This window comes from Crinia signifera, chromosome 11, assembly GCF_055691185.1.
Source record: "Crinia signifera chromosome 11, ASM5569118v1, whole genome shotgun sequence".
NCBI lineage: Eukaryota > Metazoa > Chordata > Amphibia > Anura > Myobatrachidae > Crinia > Crinia signifera.
This window is the reverse complement of record NC_139227.1, coordinates 61,591,190-61,612,602: the sequence shown is the minus strand read 5'-3', so window position 1 is coordinate 61,612,602 and position 21,413 is coordinate 61,591,190. Positions and strand designations below refer to the sequence as shown.

Genomic DNA, 21,413 nt, shown 5'->3' with positions numbered 1-21,413 from the left:
TGTAGTAGCTAATTTACGCCGATATTTCCCGGCGATAATTCCCGCTTAAATTACGCAGGTCTCAACGCACCTGAACATTCACCTGTACATGCACATACACAGGTTGTGGACCATTGTGTGCTACATGGTGAAATGTGTGCACCTGTCATTCCAATGATGAGTGTTGTCAGCTGGTATCTGTTGGAGTTCGTGTATGCCAGGGGTGGGGAACCTTTTTTCTACCAAGGGCCATTTGGATATTTATAAAATCCTTCGGGGGCCATATAAAAATTATCAATATATTCATGCGGGCATTATACACACGGGCAGCGGCATATACATGTGGGCATTATACACACGGGCAGCGGTATATACATGTGGGCGTTATACACACGGGCAGCAGCGTATACATGTGGGCATTATACACACGAGCAGCGGTATATACATGTGGGCGTTATACACACGGGCAGCAGCGTATACATGTGGGCATTATACACACGGGCAGCGGTATATGCATGTGGGCAATATACACACGGGCAGCAGTATATACATGTGGGCATTATACATACGGGCAGCGGTATATACATGTGGGCATTATACATTCAGGCAGCGGCATATACATGTGGGCATTATACATTCAGGCAGCGGCATTTTCATGTGGGCATTATACACGCGGGCAGCGGTATATACATGTGGGCATTATACATATGGGCAGCGGTATATACATGTGGGCATTATACATACAGGCAGCGGTATATACATGTGGGCATTATACATACAGGCAGCGACATATACATGTGGGCATTATACACACGGGCAGCGGCATTTTCATGTGGGCATTATACACACGGGCAGCGGCGTATACATGTGGGCATTATACACAGGGCAGCGGCGTATACATGTGGACATTATACACACGGGCAGCGGTATATATATGTGGGCATTATACATACAGGCAGCGACATATACATGTGGGCATTATACACACGGGCAGCGGCGTATACATGTGGACATTATACACACGGGCAGCGGTATATACATGTGGGCATTATACATACAGGCAGCGACATATACATGTGGACATTATACACACTGACAGCGGCATATACATGTGGGCATTATACACACTGACAGCGGCATATACATGTGGGCATTATACACACGGGCAGCGGCATATACATGTGGGCATTATACACACGGGCAGCGGCATATACATGTGGGCATTATACACAGGGCACCGGCATATACATGTGGACATTATACACACGGGCAGCGGCGTAAACATGTGGACATTATAAACACGGGCAGCGGTATATACATGTGGGCATTATACATACGGGCAGCGGTATATACATGTGGGCATTATACATACGGGCAGCGGTACATACATGTGGGCATTATACATACGGGCAGCGGCGCATACATGTGGGCATTATACACATGCGGACATATGCATAACAGTTCTGCCCACCACTGCAGAGACACCAGGGTGGGCTAATTAATGTACAGCAGTGTGAGGGTGATATGGATGACTGACAGATCCAGGGGATGTAATTTATTCATAAAAAGTGGCAGTGTGGAGGAAGGGGGGTGTCACCCACAAAAAGGTTTATGTGATTATGTCGGAAAATCAGACATAATCTCATAATCCTGTTTGGGGGAGACACCCCCCCCCCCTTTCCTCCACACTGTCACTTTTTATGAATAAATGACAACCCCTGGATCTGTCAGTCACTGGGGAAGGGAGGTCGGCATGAGTGAGGCTGGGTGGTTGGCAGCTAGGGAAAGTGATGAGCCAGGAGAAGCATTTACCTTTTTTTTTTTTTACAGTAATTACTGTAGGTCCGGCTGCACAGGGTAATGCGGCTGCTGCTGCTGTGGCTGATGGACTCCGTCCTCTCGCAATGCTCCCGCCCATGCAGTGCATGATGGGCGCATCACAGCACTCGCGAGAGGATGGAAGTCCCTACAGCCCGCAGTGATTGGCGGGCACGTCACCACTACAGCCCGCAGTGATTGGCCAGCGCGTCTCCACAGCTCTCCCCCTTATCTGGCCGGGCGATCAGGCGGCGCATCACCGCTTCTGTTTGACAGGAGGGAGGGTAAGCGGGCATGAGTGCGGGCGGGCAGCCGGGCCGGACAAACTGGCTGCGGGGGCCGTATCGGGCCCGCGGGCCGGAGGTTCCCCACCCCTGGTGTATGCTTTCTGAATCACATTTCAAAACATCACGTTATAATGCTTTCCTTACATATGTAATGAGTATGAAATTGTCATACACCAACATGTTGCATTGTTCCTTTTTTAGCAGCGTATTTATTAGTAGACGGTTGCGTGTATTATTTTCAGCACACTGTATATACAGTACGGCTCTCCATGGAAATCGTTGTATTGTGCCTTTTTTAGCAGCGTATTTATTAGTAGACGGTTGCGTGTATTATTTTCAGCACACTGTATATACAGTATGTCTCTCTATACATTGAAAGCATACTGTTGGTTATGGTGTGTGTATATCAGAACGCTCCGCGTAAGTTTCTATTCGCATCCAGTTTGTTAATGTAAGAAGGATTAATAAAGTTAATACTAAACAAACAAGTTTTAAGACCAATCAGCAAGCACCAAAAGTGATATATGTACCTGCAATTAATAACTACGCCATTGCCAATATGACTTCAACCAGGGCTAACGCCTTTTCTAACCAGGAGCTGGTGGCCTTGGTTGAGGTCATGGACCGGCGCCTGGGGCCCAGGGGCCCATATGTGTCCAACATGGACAAGCAGCAGGCATATAATGCTGCCCGCCGGCTAATATACGCCCGGACCGGCGTCCGCAAAAGCCTGGCACAAGTGGAGCGGCGCTGGTCTGACCTGCGCCGGCGGCAGCCAGTGATGCTTTCTTCAATTCGCCGCCATATTGCCCGATGTAAGTTTTTATTTACTAGTATGTCTGCGTTTTTTTGCAATGATTTCTGTACTTTTTATAAATATGTTCATGAGTATGTGGGTGTATATGGGGTGTATATGGGGTGTATAGGGGTGTATAAGGGGTGTATATGGGGTGTATATGGGGTGTATATGGGGTGTATAAGGGGTGTATATGGGGTGTATATGGGGTGTATAGGGGGGTATATGGGGTGTATATGGGGTGTATATGGGGTGTATATGGGGGTATATGGGGTGTATAGGGGTGTATATGGGGTGTATAGGGGGGTATATGGGGTGTATAGGGGTGTATATGGGGTGTATAAGGGGTGTATATGGGGGTATATGGGGTGTATAGGGGTGTATATGGGGTGTATAGGGCGGTATATGGGGTGTATAAGGGGTGTATAGGGGGGTATATGTAGTCGCTCTGTTTTTGGGTGTAGCATATCAATTAGTTAGCATGATAAATGTATGAAATATAACAGAAATGATAATTTGTAAGGTTATGAGCATGACTAATGTGAATTTTTCATTCCCCCATTTTTATGAAGCCCAACCTTCGATTTCTATGCCTTTAACATGAACATTTCAGCACGCGCAAGGGCACGCATGGAAGCCCGGGAGGAGGCAGCCCGGGAGGAGGAAGAGGAGGAAGAGGAGGAGGAGGAGGACACATTGGGGCCTGCTGGAGCACACCCCATATCAAGATCCCCTTTCACCAGCCACTCCCCTACCCCCACCCACACCCCTACCCCCACCCAAACCCCTCCCCACCCCATTTCCAACCCCCCTACACCTCCCCACCACCCACCCCCAAACCTCTCCAATCCCCACTCCAACCCACTACCTCTATCCCAAGTCCTATCCCATCCCCCTTGCTCCTGACCCCCCCAACCACCGGACACCGAACCAGCGGCGAGCAGGATGGCTCAACTAGCCGTAAGTAAATAATGTGGCCAATGTTTACCTACACATTTCTACACATAAACAATCACAACAACCACATATGTGTATCCAACATTAACATTAGTTGCAACATATCACTGCAGGTCGACCATGAGGTGTGGCCTGTCCTTCTCCAGGAACAAGGGTCCCCTTGGTGGTTTTTTTGAGTGTGGCCATGCCTCACCCCTTGAATAATTGACATAACAGTACATCCAATGACATATCCGACATTAGTGGTGTTGTAGTTATGTGGATCCAGGTGTTGTGTAACTCCACTTCTCAGCATGATGTGCAACATTAATTTATAGATTGTTTTGTTAATAGTATGTGAGGCCATGCGGATGCATGCTTTACAAACATAGCTTTAGGCCTATAATTTATACAGCAATGGCAAACATTTTACTAAGTAAGGAGTGGTTAAGCCACAACAATGTCATTACCCTTAAATAGCACAGGTTAATTGTGAGGTTAGAGGTGATTCCCCCAAAACAAACCTCCCAATGGTGATACAGCATACATTCATCCAATAAGGAGGAATTTATTTCATTTCATGTAATATGTACAGTATGTGTGTGAAAACATACTAGTCTATTGTACCGTGTTTACAGCAGACCCATCTTCAATGTAGTAGAAAAATGTATGTGGGCTTCAGACTTAACTCACAACTTCTTATTATGTTAAAATACAACAAACATTTGTGGATAATATATATTAATTATAATGTTCTTTCCCCCTTCACTACAGACACTGAACAGCACCAGGATGATGTGGGGCAGATAATGCAAGAAATTTTCTACCCTGCTATATCTGCAAATTCTGTTTACCCGATTGGAGGCCCTGCTTTAATCCCCCCCCCCCCCCCCCCTTTCAGTTTTGTTATAAATAAAAGTGTTTTTACAGTTAGAAGTTGCCTGTGTTTTTAATCATAAATATGTGAGAGGGTTTGTAAGGGCAGGTACATACAGATGTGTAATGTAAGTTATATTGGTAATTTGAGGTGAGGGGTAATGAATGATGTGTGAATGTGTGTGTTTTGGGGTGAAATAACACATAGTGAAAAGGCATGATTTTTTATTGTTGTTAGATTAAAACATCACACATAACATCAGGGTAGGTATACATGTTAAAAAAATCAGATCAAACTAATTATGGACATAATTTAGTACATACACACAAACACCAACATAAATTTATTTAAAAGTAAAAGCAATGTGGGGACACATAGATAGTGATTAAAATGCCACATTAGAACATAACAAATATACATGTAATGAGGGTTAAAATGTTGTGTTATTAGGGTCTTTATTAAGGTAGACAATTGAGTTAATAGAAAACAATAATTGAATAACAATTAGAATAATTAATTAATTTTCTTAATTATAGATGAAAGGCAAGATTTGCAGGTCCATATATGTGAAGGGTATGCCAGCGTGCACGGACGTACGCTCGCTCTCATGAGCGGTGACATACGCTGAGTTTTCCATTGAAAACAATAGAGACCCGTCCGTGCAAGGTGGCGTACGCTCAGATAGCCGCAAGAAGTCGGTGGGAAGACGGACGAGAGACGTCCGTAAACGGTGGCGTACGCTCTGTTGTACGCCAGTTGTCGGAGTCTAAGGAGTGAGCCGTCCGCTCAATTGTACGCCACTCCCCTTTGTCGGTGTTTCTGGCCGTACGTATGCGGCTGATTGGTGGGTGGACTTAACCTTAACGGCCGCGTACGGAGAGCGTACGCTAATATGTAACGTACGCAAGTTTGGCCGCACCGATCAGAATAACCCCCTAAGTTTCTAATTCATTTCAGTTTGTCAAAAACTTTGTAAAGTACTTTTTTTTCATTTTATGGACCCTTATAGGCCTTTAAGGGTTCATTTAAGGGAGTCTGTTTATTGTGTTGTATTCAGCAAGTCATAACCTTTCCAATGACATATCACAATGCAGGAAAACAACAGAAATAGCATGATGACAGCACCCTTAAGTGCTCGTCCAATTAAACACATAGATTGTCCCTTAAGATGATAAGGTACTGTGCAAAGTTTGAAGCTGAATAGTTAAAGCGTTCGAGAGTTATCGTGGAACATCCATACACACACACAAACATTGTTCAATTATACTTATGTAGATGTACAGATCTCACTTACCTCTGTATTTTGATGTCTTTGAGCGTCTTTTTATCCTTTTTTTTTCCTGTATGCTTTGAGTTTACTTAACAAGTGTATAACAGTGTGGGAATGGTGTGCAGGTTTGCCACATCAGGTCAGCAGCTATTCATGAACAGAGAAGTGAAAACACAACTGGATGTTACGAAATCAATGGGATGAGTAAAACAAGGCTGTCTCTAATGTTTCCAGTAATGCCTGTGATAAAACTGCTGTAGTGGATAGAACTGTTGCAACAGTTGAGAAATACACTGTTATAGCTTATACAGTACTGTCCCCATTCCACCAAAAGAGCTCAAATAAATATTTAGTTAAAAAACATATACTGGCAGTCATAGGTGTGCGCAGCCCATTTTGTTAGGGGGTGCACCATTGGAGTGGCGTATCCTGCCCCGCCAACTGGGCGTGTCCAACAATGCCTGTTGGGCATCAATGCAAACTAAATAGAAGGTGACTTATTTATATATACACTTCAGAATGAACCATTCCCCACAGTGCGTGTCGTATAATGCCACACACAGTAATGCCCATTACATATTATGCCAGGGCTTGACAATTTTTTGTAAAACATGGAGAACAGGGACAGTGCGTCTATTACACGTAATGCCTATTGCACGTCACACACCCATTACATAGTATACCACATGCCATAATGCTCAATACATTTTATACCAAACACCGTAATGCCCATTACATGTTATACCAAACACCGTAATGCCCATTACACATTGCACCTCAAACCGTGATGCCCATTACACATTGCAGGGCCGAAACTAGGGTTTCCGGCGCCCGGGGCAAGGCAGTCTTTTGGTGCCCCCCCCCCCTAGTGATGCTGCTGCGCGCCGGAGGCGCGTCGAAATTTTCGGGGGGGCGTGGCCTAATTTGGGGCGTGGCCTATAATCGCTGCTCTCCCGCGAGGCCACGCCCCCATTTTGCCGCTATGGGGGCATGACCCAGAGGCTCTGTGAGCCTCTAGCCATGCCCCCAGCCCCCTGGCTGCGGGAATAGACGCTGTGCGCATGCGCACAGCGTTTATTCCCCGCTGCTTAGTTAGCAGCTGACAGGGGGGACCGACCAAATGACGCCTTGTCCCTGGCGCCGGAGACCCCCCCCTCCCCGCACAGTCCTCTCACCGTTGAAGCCGCAGCCGCATCTTACTTTGACTTCGTCCGTCTCCTACTAGCGCTGCGGCGGGAAGCGCTGATGACTTCAAAAAGACTTGCCGGACGCTGATTGGCTGAATTCAGCCAATCAGCGTCCGGCAAGTCTTTTCGAAGTCATCAGAGCTTCCTGCAGCCGCGCTAGTAGGAGATGGACGGAGTCAAAGTAACATGCCCGCCGCTACACTACAGCGTCCACATACACCGGACCTCACAGCGCCCCTCACCTCCAGCGCCCGGTGCGCGTGACCCCCCAGCCCCCCCTAGTTACGGCCCTGCACATTGCACCTCAAACCGTGATGTCCATTACACATTACGCCTCACCGCCATTCCTTCCCCCTGTGTCAGCCATGTCTCCATTCCCCTGTGTCAGCCATGTCCTCCCCCCCTGTGTCAGCCATGTCCTCTTCCGGATTCAGTACTGAATCCCGGCGGTCGGAATCCCGGCGTTCAGAATCCCGACGCCGGAATCCCGACCGCCGAAATCCCGACAAGGGGGGGACGAGGATCACCCCCCCTTGCGGGCTCGCTGCGCTCGACACGCAGCGGGCCCGGTGCCTCGCTACGCTCGGCACACTCATTTATTCTCCCTCCAGGGGTGTCGTGGACACCCACGGAGGGAGAATGTGTCGGGATTTCGGCGGTCGGGATTCCGGCGTCGGGATTCTGAACGCCGGGATCCCGACCGCCGGGATCTTAACGGCATCCCCCTCTTCCCCCTGTGTCAGCCCTGTCCCTATTACCCCGTGTCAGCCATGTTCCCGTCTCAATGTGTCAGCCATGGGGGTCCCCCGTGTCAGCCATGGGGGTCCTCCATGTCAGCCCCCCTCCCCAGTGTCAGCCCTGTCCTCTTCCCCCTGTGTCAGCCATGTCCCCTTCCCCCTGTGTCAGCCATGTCCCCTTCACCCTGTGTCAGCCATGTCCCCTTCCCCCTATCAGCCATGTCCCCTTCCTCCTGTGTCAGCCATGTCCCCTTCCCCCTGTGTCAGCCCTGTCCCCTTCCCCATGTCAACCATGTCCCCTTCCCCCTGTGTTAGTCATGTCCCCTTCCCACTGTGTCATCCATGTCCTCTTCTCCCCTGTGTCAGCCATGTCCCCTTCCCCCTATGTCAGCCATGTCCCCGTCCAATTGTCAAAACTGAAGGGGATTTAGACACTACCATCTCCCCTTCCCCTTGTGTCAGCCCTGACCTTCTGCTGTGTGAGTGATTATTGTTGGATTTCACATACCATTTAGTCGGGACTGCCAGTGCCCACTGTTGTGCTGGCTGCTCCCTGGACTCCCTTCTTTGTGTGCGTGAGTGTGACAGGCTCAGTGCACCTGCATTTCCCGCTCCTCAGTCAGTCAGAGCACAGCCTGCTTAGAAGAGCGCAGAGTTGATCTAGATCACAGAGGGGAGTACCGAGCTGATCGCGCTACCACCTCTGCTTGGGGAATGCTCAGTCGGGGGACATTGTAGAGGACACAGTGGCAATGAGGCGCAGTGGAGGAGGTAGGAGATGGGGCCAGTGGTGCGCCCGCTCTCCTCCTCGGCTCCTCGAGGAGGAAGGCACCCACCCGACACTGACCTCGACCATTCAGCCGCTCGCTGACCAACTCTGAGTGACAGTCCCGCGCCGCTGCGTCAGCGTGATTTGGGCAGTGGCAGCGGCGCGAGACTGTCACGCAGAGTCAGAGTTTGGCGGCGGATGGTCATTAGGAGGTGCACACCCGGCACCCCCTGTGCACAAACCTATGCTGGCAGTGCCATAACTAGACATTTTGGTGTCCATAGTCGCAGGTCCGATCACATGGAGCAGTGTGGGCAGGGGGCATGGGCCGGTGCGCCAGGTTTGCACCCATGAGAACGCTGAGCGTGTCATGGGCGTCCCCATGAAAATGCTGGGCGTTCCCATGGGTTTGCGGGCAGGAGGAGGTGTGCTGGGGGCGGGCTGCTGATTTCACATGACGTCAACCGCCCGCCCTGCCTTCGGTCGGAACCCCACAAATATAAGTCAGTCTACACTGACTTGTGTTTGCTCGCCCTGGAGAATGATTTCTCCAGCAGCGGTCATTTGCGTGTCCGCACTACATACTGTGGTGCTCACTCCCCTACTGTAGCATTGTCTCCTGCATCCTCAGCGGCTGCCTCACCCTGTGTTCCACAGTGCTTATCTCCATCATTACTGTAGGCCAGACTTGCCTACCCTCCCGGTTTCAGCAGAAGTCTCTCGGTCTTTACCAGACCCTCCCGCTGCCCCACAAACCTTTTTGTAGGTAACCGGTAACGGTGCAAAAATTCCGATTGCACTTGTGCAAGTCCGGAAGTACCGAGGGGCAGGGTCTACTCAGTACATGTGACCACCTGTGAAGTCGCTAGAAGCAGTAGCATAACTATAGATATTGCTCACCCCACCCAAAAAAGTTTCTGGCGCCCCTTTCACTATCCGCCACACACCATAATGCCCCCTACACTATACACCACACACATAATGCCCCTTACACTATACACCACAACACGTAATGTGTGCCCCAAAGGCCACGTGCCATAATACCGCTTACAAATTATACATATAATATATATACATATATACAGTATATATATATATATACATTTAATAAAAAATATATATATATATATATACAGAAATTAAGTGCGCAAGTCCCACAATAGTCCAATTTCCAAAGGGTTAATACCCAAACTTCCAGTCTCCTGCACTTTGGTCTTATGTGACCGGCAGCTCCTGACAACACCTGGATTCGAAGGGTCACTCAATCTAAAAAATACAAACAAAGGAGCGCTCCATAGTGCAATATGTATAAGCCATTTATTTCATGCAGCTTTAAAATTCACATAAAAGTCATGGGTAACGTACCCTAACTGACGGTTAACACAACCGCAGTGATGAACAGCATGGATTTGTGTCAACACACAGGGTGGCGGAGAGGTTACACTCACACGTCTTGGTAACAGCTTGATCGACGCTAGGCCACGCCCCAATGCGTTTCGTCATCAAAGGACTTCGTCAGAGCCCTCTGACGAAGTCCTTTGATGACGAAACGCGTTGGTGCGTGGCCTAGCGTCGATCAAGCTGTTACCAAGACGTGTGAGTGTAACCTCTCCGCCACCCTGTGTGTTGACACAAATCCATGCTATTCGGTATTCGCGGTGCTAATGCCCAACGGATGGGGTCATATGACTCCGTTTCAAGTACTTGACTAAATGTACAAGATACCGATTGGATACCTTATACGATGAAGGTACAGTATCACCGCCGAATCGAATAAGATTTACAAATCACACTTTGACATCACACAGGCATTTAAAGATAATCACCATAACATTACAGTATAACAGAACCTTATGTACCCGGGTACTTTTTATTACTAAGGTTGGCCAGTCCTGAATGGAACCTGTGCACAATACTCAAAGTCCAAGAAAGAGATCACACTGAGGGCTGTACTTTGATCCTTAGGCCACCTGGTGGCACACTTCTTCCACAAACTCTGAACTCTGATCTCTGCCTGACAGAGTAAACTATTACAGTTCTGACAGTCTGTCCACACTCAAAAGGGACAAGGATAGGGCCTATGAATGGGCACTCTTTGGGGAAAGACTTAAAGTACCTGGTGCGTGGTGCTAGCTCCAACTGGGAAAGGTAAGTCTTCACCCGTCGTACCCCTTAGGTATCGCTAGTGTGGGCACCAGGCTTGCCACACTCTGCCACACTCCGCTACAGTCCATCGATCTGCTCTCACCTGGCTCACCTCTTTAATCTTTCCCTATCCTCTGGGATCTTCCCCTCCTCCTTCAAACATGCTCTTGTCTCCCCAATTCTCAAAAAAACAAATCTGGACCCCAACTCTCTGTCCAACTACAGGCCCATCTCCCTTTTGCCTCCAAACTCCTAGAACGTCTGGCCTATAATCGTCTCCAAAGCCACCTTACTGCTAACTCCATTCTAGACCCCCTCCAATCCGGGTTCCGCCCTTTACATTTCACTGAAACTGCCCTGACCAAAGTCACTAACAATCTACTATCGGCTAAATCCAAAGGCCTCTTCTCTATCCTCATCCAGCTTGATCTGTCGGCTGCCTTTGACACTGTTGACCACCCTCTCCTGCTCAACACCCTCCGCTCCTTTGGCATCACTGGCATAGTCTTCTCCTGGTTCACCTCATACCTCTCCGATCGCTCCTTCTCCATCTCCACTCCGAGCTCCTCCTCTACTACTACCCCGCAGCCAGTCGGTGTTCCCCAAGGGTCAGTCCTTGGCCCTCTCCTCTTCTCCCTCTACACCACCTCTCTGGGCACCCTCATCAGCTCCTACGGCTTCCATTACCACCTTTATGCTGATGATACCCTAATCTATCTCTCCTCCCCCGACCTATCCCCATCACTCCTGTCCAAGGTCTCCGAATGCCTCACGGCCATCTCAGCCTGGATGACCCAACGCTTCCTGAAACTAAACATGGCTAAAACTGAACTTCTAATCTTCCATCCCCCGAACATCCCCTCTTATCCCACTATCTCCATCAGTATTGGTGAAACCGAGATCACCTCCACCGACCAAACGTGCTGCCTTGGTGTTGTCATTGACTCCTCCCTCTCTTTCACCCCCCACATTCGTGCTCTCTCACAGTCTTGTCGCTTTCACCTCCGCAACATCTCATGCATCAGACCATTCCTCTCCACTGACACAACCAAAATTTTCATTCACTCTCTTGTCATCTCCCGCCTTGACTACTGCAACATCCTTCTCTCCGGGCTACCTCACGCCCGCCTTGCCCCTCTCCAATCCATTCTTAATGCCGCTGCTAGGCTCTTCTTCCTCTCCCGCCACTCTACCTCCGCCTCCCCTCTCTGTCTATCTCTTCACTGGCTCCCCATTCCTTTCCGAGTTCTCTTTAAACTCCTCACCACCACCTACAAGGCTCTCTCCTCCTCCACCGCTCCTTACCTCTCTTCACTGATCTCTATCCACACTCCCTCTTGTCCTCTACGCTCCGCTGCCGACCGCTGCCTGACCTCTCACCTAATCGCCTCCTCCCACTCCCGTGTCCAAGACTTCTCTCGCGCTGCCCCCCTGCACTGGAACAACCTCCCACCACCCATCAGGCTTTCTGATTCCCTTACCTCCTTCAAGCGCTCTCTCAAAACCCACTTCTTCTGACTAGCCTATCCCTCCTCCTCCTAACCTCTTTCGCTCCTCCTATCCTGCCTACCCTACCCCTCCATCCATTCCTACTTATCCTATTGTTTTTTGTTCGTCCACCCACCTCCTTTTAGTCTGTTATCTCTTATGAGTAGGGCCCTCCTTCCTCATGTTTTCACACTACCTCTTTACCTCACCAGTGCTTCTGTTCTTCCCTTCCTCTATTTCATCTTCAGTCTCCTCGATAATTTCAACACCTACTTCAGTACTGATGCTGATTTTAGTTCTATCAGTTATACCCCTATTTATACTGTATTTTATCAACACACCCTGTACGTTACCTTGTCATTTGTTTTTTGTTTGCTATGTACGGCGCTGCGGACACTTTGTGGCGCCTTATAAATAAACAAACTACTACTTCTACTGCTGCTCCGGCTGATGGTGGACTCTATGACTGCCTCTGTGGTTACTGCTGGGCTCTGCTGCTCCCATTTCCCTGGCCCCGTGTACCTCTGCTGCTGCGGGCACCTGGGACTAAGGGATGCTGGTTAATTATGCTGCTGCGGCGTGGCTGTGACCCTGAAGGGAGGGGCGAGCTGCTGAACTGCCCTTGATGGCCGTCTCCCCTCCCCTGTTTCCCGGCTTGGCTGTGACTCAGGGTGGGGGTGAGCCAGTGTCCTGCCCGCTGCTGCTGCCGCCGCCTCTCTCCCTCTCTTATATGCTGTCAGAGGTCGGCTCTCCTCTCTCCCGTGACGTTACCCCTCTGCCACTGCTCTCTGCTCCCGGCACTTGCTCTCCGACTCGCCCGGCTTCTCAGCTGCTGGGCTGCGCCTCAATCCCCGCTGCTGTCTCGCCTCACAGCCGCTCTGCCCGACTCTATCCTCTGTGCAGCTCCTCTGCACACACTGCAGCTGGCGTCTGTCTTTTCACGAGAGTCTCCCCACTCCACTCTCTCTCTTCCTTCCGGTCCCCTGCTTCACATTTGTCTCTGCCTATCTCAGGCCATGCTGGCCTATCACTCAATGGCCGTCCCCGCCTCCTCCCGTACTTAACCCTGCCAGGGCTGTTAATGGGAAGTGCGCTGGGGTCTGTGTTAACCCCTATTGAGCTGGGGGTTACATCCGCCCATAATTTTTTGTGGGCGTGTCCTCACGCCACACCAATTTAACCGCAAGTCCAGCACAGTCATAAATTTCTGGAACCACAAAGTTCCCTCGACGAATCAAGGTATAATTTACAAAGAGATACAACATTACAAAGACTACTGAACAGTGTCCACAATATCATCACCAATGGGACAGTAATACAGAAATATTCAGTAACACAAAGAGTAATGCAACTCCCTATAATGCAAAGGTGGTACTACTGTTGGGAGAAGTATCGGCCACCCTGCATTCGGCAATGGCCCCACTGGACTCTGTAACATGCTCGGGACACGATTCACGTTGTCATTATCACACTCCTCGCTGCTTGCCTCAAGGGGCAATTGGGTTCGGGTAGGGTACTGCTTAAGTTGGTCGCAATAGATCCACTGCCGTTAGGTCCCACCTGGAGCTCCAATCCGATCACTCTCGGCTGTCGACCTCGGACTTTCAGTGGCCATATAAGGGCGGGATTTCCATATGGTGTCCACTCTCTGCTTTGTGGCTGATCATTTTTCGTTAGCTCATTCCCCACTCAGGCATAAGAGTACTGTTGGGTACATCCATATGGGCCCCCATGAGTGTTTTCTGTCACATTTTCCGCTTCCTTGGGATATATATTATCTCTCTGGGGCTGGCCTTTTGGATGGTGGAAAGGTGGAGGACTTCTGCGAGGTGGGTGGCTCCCATAACACTTACTTATTGCTACATATCGGCTGCCTACAACAGGAATACCTCCAGGATCAGTGACGTCGGTACTTGTTTCCTAGCACGGCCACACCGATTTACATCGGGGTGGTCGTGTCGGAAAAATCGGGTCGATCACATCGCATGCGATTTGGTCGCATGCGATGCGATCGACGCGACCGACCGATTTTCGACCCGTTTTTTTTTTTTAATGAAATGTAAATCGGGTCCCTGGGACCCGATTTTACATTGGATTCAATGTAAAATATTCCCAACCCCCCCAAATTTAACGGCGTCCACCCCACCCCACGATAGACGCCAACCCGAAGCGTGGCGAGCGCAGCGAGCCCGCGAGGGGCGGCGGTGCGCGTCCTACGACCTTTTCATTCCCCTACTATCCACGTCGGCGTGGAGTTGAGAATAGAATAGTGTGGCGAGCGCAGCGAGCCACCGAGCCCGAAGCGTGGCGAGAAGTTACCTGTGAAGTTATACCTGTGAAGTTATACGCGTCCCCTCGCGGGGCTCGCTGCGCTCGCCACGCTTCGGGCTCGGTGGCTCGCTGCGCTCGCCACACTATTCTATTCTCAACTCCACGCCGACGTGGATAGTAGGGGAATGAAAAGGTCGGAGGACGCGCACCGCCGCCCCTCGCGGGCTCGCTGCGCTCGCCACGCTTCGGGTTGGCGTCTATCGTGGGGTGACGACGGGGACATCTATCATGTGAAATGGGTCATATTGGCCCATTTCACATTTTTCACATTTTCTCACTATTTCAATGTTAAAAAATATTTTAACATTGAAGCCTATGGAAAAATCGGGGGCATCGCGTCGGGACCAATGTTAATGGTCCCGACCGACGCGATGCCCCCGATATTTTACCTTTCCCGACACGATTTCAATGTTAAAATATTTTTTAACATTGAAGCCTATGGAAATATCGGGGGCATCGCGTCGGTCGCGTCGGGACCAATGTTAATGGTCCCGACCGACGCGATGCCCCCGATATTGTGTCCTAGCCGGCAAAATGGACCTGATTTCAAAGGAAATCGGGTCCATCGTATGGATCGTGTACCTTAACTTAAAGGTACACGATCCATACGATTGTGGCCGTGCTAGGAAACAAGTACCGGGACGTCTACTGCTCTGAGACCCTTTTCTCCTCTGATGACGTCCAATTCTACCATCTCCCCAGCCCCGAGGCTTCTGTATCATTTTCTTGGGTCACACTTCTGGATGGCTGTGTGGTGGACAAAAATGTCTTGCTTTGGATCAATACAATCGACAAACCCATATCCACATTGTATGTGGAACCAGATAACTTTCGCTCGACTTTTCATGCAAACTGGAGGGTCACGGTATAACCTGGCAGATAATTCTCCTGCACTTATATGGCATTGTCTGCCATAGTAGGTCTGCCCGTCTTCACCTGGACCTACTCTTCCTGTTCTCCCTGAGGTTCGGCCCTCCCCCTCGGGGCACTGGAGTTTAGAGGATCGGGTGGACAGTCCCTTTTGACGTGCCCCACTTCTTGACACAACCTGCAAATGGGTCAGCCTTGGTAGTCAAACTGGTTGGTCGCCCATCGTCCATACTCCCGAGGTGGCTTCCAGCGGTTTCGGTTCGGTTGCTGTCGTTCTGTCTTCCATCTGGCTCCCCCGCTGTCCGGCGAGGTTTGCCGCGCTATCTGGCACATTTCTCGCTGCATTGCGGCCATCCTGAGGGCTAGGTCTTCAACGGGCACTGGAGGGACTGACCTTGGTCTCCCGATGACTGCTGGTTATTCTGTATGGCCCGGTCCTTTGGCTTCCCGAATTGTTCTCGGTTCGTAGCCGCTGGTCCTCGAAACCCCGTCATTTCCGGATACTCCACCTCAGGGTCAGAGTGGTTCCCAATTGTGAAGATGGAGGTGTCTTTAAAATCGGCAAAGGATTTACCCGGCATTTGCATCTTCAGGAGCCGTAGCTGGGTCTTAATGTTGGGGTTCGATGCTCCTTCTACGAACTGTAGGGTAATGGATTCGTCGCCATTGGGAATTTCGTCTTTATCAGCCGCTTGTATGAGTTCCAGGGTTGCCTGTGGAATCAGGGCGAAATCTCGGAGAGTCTTGCCTGCCTGTTGTTTTCGGCCATACAGCTTATCTTCAGTTCTGGGAGGGTGGTGTTCTCGAATATCGTGGCCAGTCACTTCAGGATCTCATCTGCATCCTTCTACTTGTCGTCTGGCCAAGACTTGACCTTGCGGAGGGCGGAACCCGTTAATTGGCCTTCTGCTCTTCGCTTGGTGTATATAAGCGATACATCGACTTGAGTTTGTTCTTGAAGGCAGTAAATGTGGCGCCAGGCGGCTTGCTGGAGTCTCCACTATAGGTGGGCATCCATGGAGCTCTGAAATAGTATGGTAGGGTGATTGGGGCATGAGGCGTAGCTGCTGGACCAGGTGCTATAAGTGGTGGGGCAGCCTGTTGGTCATTGTTGGAGGGTTCAGGGGGTGGCGGTCCGCCCCCCGGCCTGTGGTGCTTCCATCCTTGGGTTGGATTATACTCCTAGTTGACCGGATCTTGTTCATGATGCCAGAAAAGGGGTGTAGGCCCCGGCTACGGGCAATGCGGTTACCTTACTCTGCACGTGCTGCAACCAGTTCTCCCGATGACTTCTCCATATCCGGTCAGAAGTCTTCTCGTTTCCGCAAGATGGACAACAAAGACCAGGCCACACAAATATCACTTTGACCTTTTATTCTGGGCCTGCAACTAGGGGCACCAGCCTTTTTAGCCTTAATACAAGGTGAATACCTCAACCTGAATTACAACAATGCAAGAATACCAGTACAGTATCAAGATACACAATATCCAGATCTTTCAACAACAATTATTGCAATAACCAACTTCAAACTCAGTTTAAGTTAGGTGCACAGAGACTATTCAGTATTCGCGGTGCTACTGCCCAACGAATGGGGTCATACGACTCCGTTTCAACTACTTAACCAAGGGTACAACGATACCGATTGGATACCTTATACGATGTTTGGGTACAGTATCACCGTTGAATCGAATAGGATTTACAAATCACACTTTGACATCACATAGGCATTTAAAGATAATCACCATAACATTACAATATAACAGAACCTTATGTACCAGGGTACTTTTTATTACTAAGGTCGGCCAGTCCTGAATGGAACCTGTGCACAATACTCAAAGTCCTAGAAGGAGATCACACTTGGAACATTAGCGATACTTCTCCTTAATATTAACTGAGGGCTGTACTTTGATCTTTAGGCCACCGGGTGGCACACTTCTTCCACAAAATCTGATCTCTGCCTGACAGAGCAAACTATTACAGTTCTGACAGTCTGTCCACACTCAAAAGTAGAGCTGAGCGGGTTGGGATCCTAGGGATCCAAATTCCCCCCCCCCCACGTACCTTTTCCGAGGTCGGATCCCAGGAGTTCGCCGGTTCCCGCCATCTTTCCGAGTCCAAAACGAGGCTAAAACATCATCATCCGTGTCGAATTCTCACAAGACCGGATCGCTATATGTCCCAGCTCCGGCACCATCTTCATTCTGCAAGTGAATGTCAGACAGCACGGATGTGCCCGTGCTGTCTGCAGAGGGGGAACTCATGGGGGCTGCAAGGTGGGGGGGTTGACACTCTAAAGGGGGAACTAAAGGACTAAAGGGGTTGCTGGAGGGGGGACAAACTAAAGGGGGAACTACTGAGCGGCCAGGGTCCAACTGTTAAGGGGGAACTACTGAACGGCCAGGTACAACTACTAAGGGGGAACTACTGAGCAGCCAGGGAATAACTACTAAGGCAGAAATACTGTGGAATAATCTAAGGGGGAACTACTAATGGTACTATTCTGTAGCACGACTAGGGGGGCTGCTATATGGGACTGCTGTGGGGGATAAGAGGCTCTCTGAAAAAAAAAGTTTTTTCTTTTTACTGCAGGGCTGCCCGGTTACAGCCCAGTGTCCCGTATCAGTCCAGGGGTGCCCGCATGTGTCCCATATCAGTCTAGGGGTGCCCGCATGTGCCCTGTGTCAGTTCAAGGGTGCCCCCATGTGTGCCGTATAATTATATGGGTGCCCCCATGTGTCCCGTATAATTATATGGGTGCCCCCATGTGTCCCGTATCAGTCCAGGGGTGCCCCATGTGTGCTGTATAATTCTATGGGTGCCCCCATTTGTCCCATATCAGTCCACGGCTGCCCGCATGTGTCCCGTGTCAGTTCAGGGGTGCCCCCATGTGTGCCGTATAATTATATGGGTGCCCCCATGTATCACGTATCAGTCCAGGGGTGCCCCCATGTGTGCTGTATAATTCTATGGTTGCCCCCATGTGTCCCATATCAGTTCAGGGCTGCCCGCATGTGTTCCGTATCAGGCCAGGGGTGCCCACATGTGCCCCATATCAGTCCAGGGGTGCCCGCATGTGTGCCGTGTAATTCCAGGGGTGCCCCAATGTGTCTCGTATCAGACATGGGGTGCCCACATGTGTCCCATTTCAGTCCAGGGGTGTCCACATGTGTCCCATATCAGTCCAGGGGTGCCTGCATGTGTGCCGTGTAATTCCAGGGGTGCCCCAATGTGTCCTGTATCAGACTAGGGGTGCCCACATGTGTCCCATATCAGTCCAGGGGTGTCCGCATGTGTCCCATATCAGTCCAGGGGTGCCCGCATGTGTCCCATATCATATAATTCCCGGTGTGCTGCTCTTTATTTTAATTAAAAGAATAAAAGTTTTTCTTTTTTACTGCAGGAATATTGCCATGTCTGCCATATAATTCCATGTCTGCCGCCATGTGTGCCGTATCAGTCCAGGGGTGCCGCCATCTGTGCCGTATAATTCCATGTGTGCTGTAACACGTCAGTGGTCCTCGCATGTATGAAGCATATTTTCCGGGGTAAGCCAAGTGTGTCATATAATTCATGGGTTGCTGCAGCTGCCAAGTCTGCTGTATAATTCATGGGGTGATGCTAAGTGTGCAGTATCAGTCCAGGGGTGATGATAAGTGTGCTGTATCAGTCCAGGGGTGATGATAAGTGTGCTGTATCAGTCCAGTGTTTGTGCCGCACACTTGTGTCGCTTATCATAGTCATCCAACTACCTGGGTGCAACCTTTTGGCCTAAAAACAATATTATGAGGTGTGAGGTGTTCAAAATACACTGCAAATGAGTGGTTATGTTATTGAGGTTAATAATAGCATAGGAGCAAAAAAAAAGCCCCAAAATTATGCAATTTTAGCGGTTTTTATGCATTTAAAAAAAAAAATCAGAACCCAAAACCCAAAATCCAAAACCTTGAGGGGGTGTTTTGCCAAAACCTATTAGAACCCAAAACTTGAAGATTATCAGAGCCCAAAACCCTAAATGCGAAAAGTGGCCGGTGCACATCCCTACTCAGAAGGGGCAAGGATAGGGCCTATGAATGGGCACTATTTGGGGAAAGACTTAAAGTACCTGGTGCGTGGTGCCAGCTCCAGCTGGGGAAGGTAAGTCTTCACCTGTCGTAGTGTACCCCTTAGGGATCGCTAGTGTGGGCGCCAGGCGTTGCCACACTCTGCTACACTGCGCCTCCGGCTGATGGTGGACTCTATGGCTGCCTCTGTGGTTACTGCTGGGCTCTGCTGCTCCCGTTTCCCTGGTCCCATGTACCTCTGCTGATTTTTTTTACACATTGCAGACTGCATGGATCTGACTGATCCGTGCAGACTGCATGGACGAATTCGTATTAGCGGCCGTATATACGGCCGCTTATACGAATGTTTATGCCATCGGAGGGTTACAAAGCAGTCGTACTTGACTGCTTTGTAAATTCCACTCTGGAACACGACTTTGCATACGGCTGAAACAGCCGTATGCAGTTGTATTCATTCGTATTAAGAATACGAATACGAAATTTCGTATTCGTATTCTTAGTAAATTTCCCCCACTGTCTCATCACCACCCACTTCCCAGCATTCCCCAGGTCCTAGGGGGGCTGGAGGGGTCTATGTGGTATAAGAGCTTAGAAAATATGTAGGATAGCGCATCAAAATTATAATTATTACTTTATTTTACAATTATGTATTTTATATGTCTCTTTCTCTCCGTGTCACTGTTCTTCCTTCTATCTCCATCTCTCCTTCTCTCGCTCACAGTCACCATCTCTCCTTCTCTCTCACCGTCACCGTTTCTCCTTCTCTCACCATCACCATCCCTCCTTCTCTCTCACCATCACTGTCTCTCCTTCTCTCTCTCGTTGTCACCGTCCCTCCCTCTCTCTCTCTCTCTCACCATTACTGTCCCTCCTACTCTCTCTCTCACTGTCTCTCCTTCTCTCTCACCGTCACTGACTCTCCTTCTCTCTGTCACTCTCTTCCCGTCTCTCTCTCCTTCTCTTTCTCCTAGTCACTGTGCCTCCTTTCTCTCGCCGTCACTCTCGCTCCCCATTGCATTCTCTCCTTGTCGTTTTCTCTCTTTCTCCCTCTCCTCGTCACTTTTCCTCTTTCTCTCTCACTGTCACTGTTTTGAAGGGGCCATAGCAAATAGCGAATCGCCAGCAAAGAAGAGCCCGGCCCCGACTGTAGAATGTACAGGTGAAACAGTTAACATGACAGGTCGCAAGGTCGACATGGGTTTTTTCACTGTTTTCTGACCTAACATGTGCCGACAGGCGGTATTTCATGCCCTACCATCCACTAGGGCGTGGTGGGAGAATAAAATAGTGTGCCGATCGCCCTGTCGACAGAAAGACATGTTGACTTTTTCACCTGTACATTCTATATGTCAGTATTTTGACCTTGTCGGGATTTTAAATGTCAGGATTTTGTCTTTGTTGGGATTTTAAATGTCGGAATTTTGCCGTTGTCGGGATTTTTTCCTTGTCGGTATTATGACCCATTCGGGATTTTGACCCTGTCGGGATTTTGACCGTCGGCATTTCATACCGAATCCATTCACACATGTGGACTAAGTTCCCAAGTGAACCCAGTTTTCAGTACACCCCAGCTGACAAACTAACAAACACCTCAGGTGTGACCAGTACTATTTTTCAGCAGGAACCTGCAGGAACTCAGTTCTAATTAAATATGACATCATCACGAACTACAAATGTACTTTCCATAAGATAAGTTTTATTTTAAAGTCACCTGTGAGTGCCTTTGTTTCTAAATACAATATATACATCTGTCTCTCCCTCCCTCTCTTTATTATATATATTTTTTTTTATTTAATTGATCCAACCCCGGGTCCAATGTTCCAGGATTTCATCCCCGGTCTTGACCCGTTCACGGGTCCAG

At 49.5% G+C, this 21,413-nt stretch overlaps 1 protein-coding gene across 2 annotated transcripts in view; it reads right to left on the bottom strand.

Moving 5' to 3' along the window:
* Positions 1-6,135, bottom strand: part of LOC146045601 (transmembrane protein 272-like) — a 48,703-nt gene extending 42,568 nt beyond the window's left edge. The window contains exon 1 of one of the 2 annotated variants that reach the window (XM_083164577.1): positions 5,988-6,135. The gene's annotated coding sequence lies outside the window, so the exon portion shown is untranslated. The remainder of the gene's footprint in view (positions 1-5,987) is intronic. The other variant, XM_083164576.1, reaches the window with a different exon arrangement.
* Positions 6,136-21,413: the final 15,278 nt, after the last annotated feature.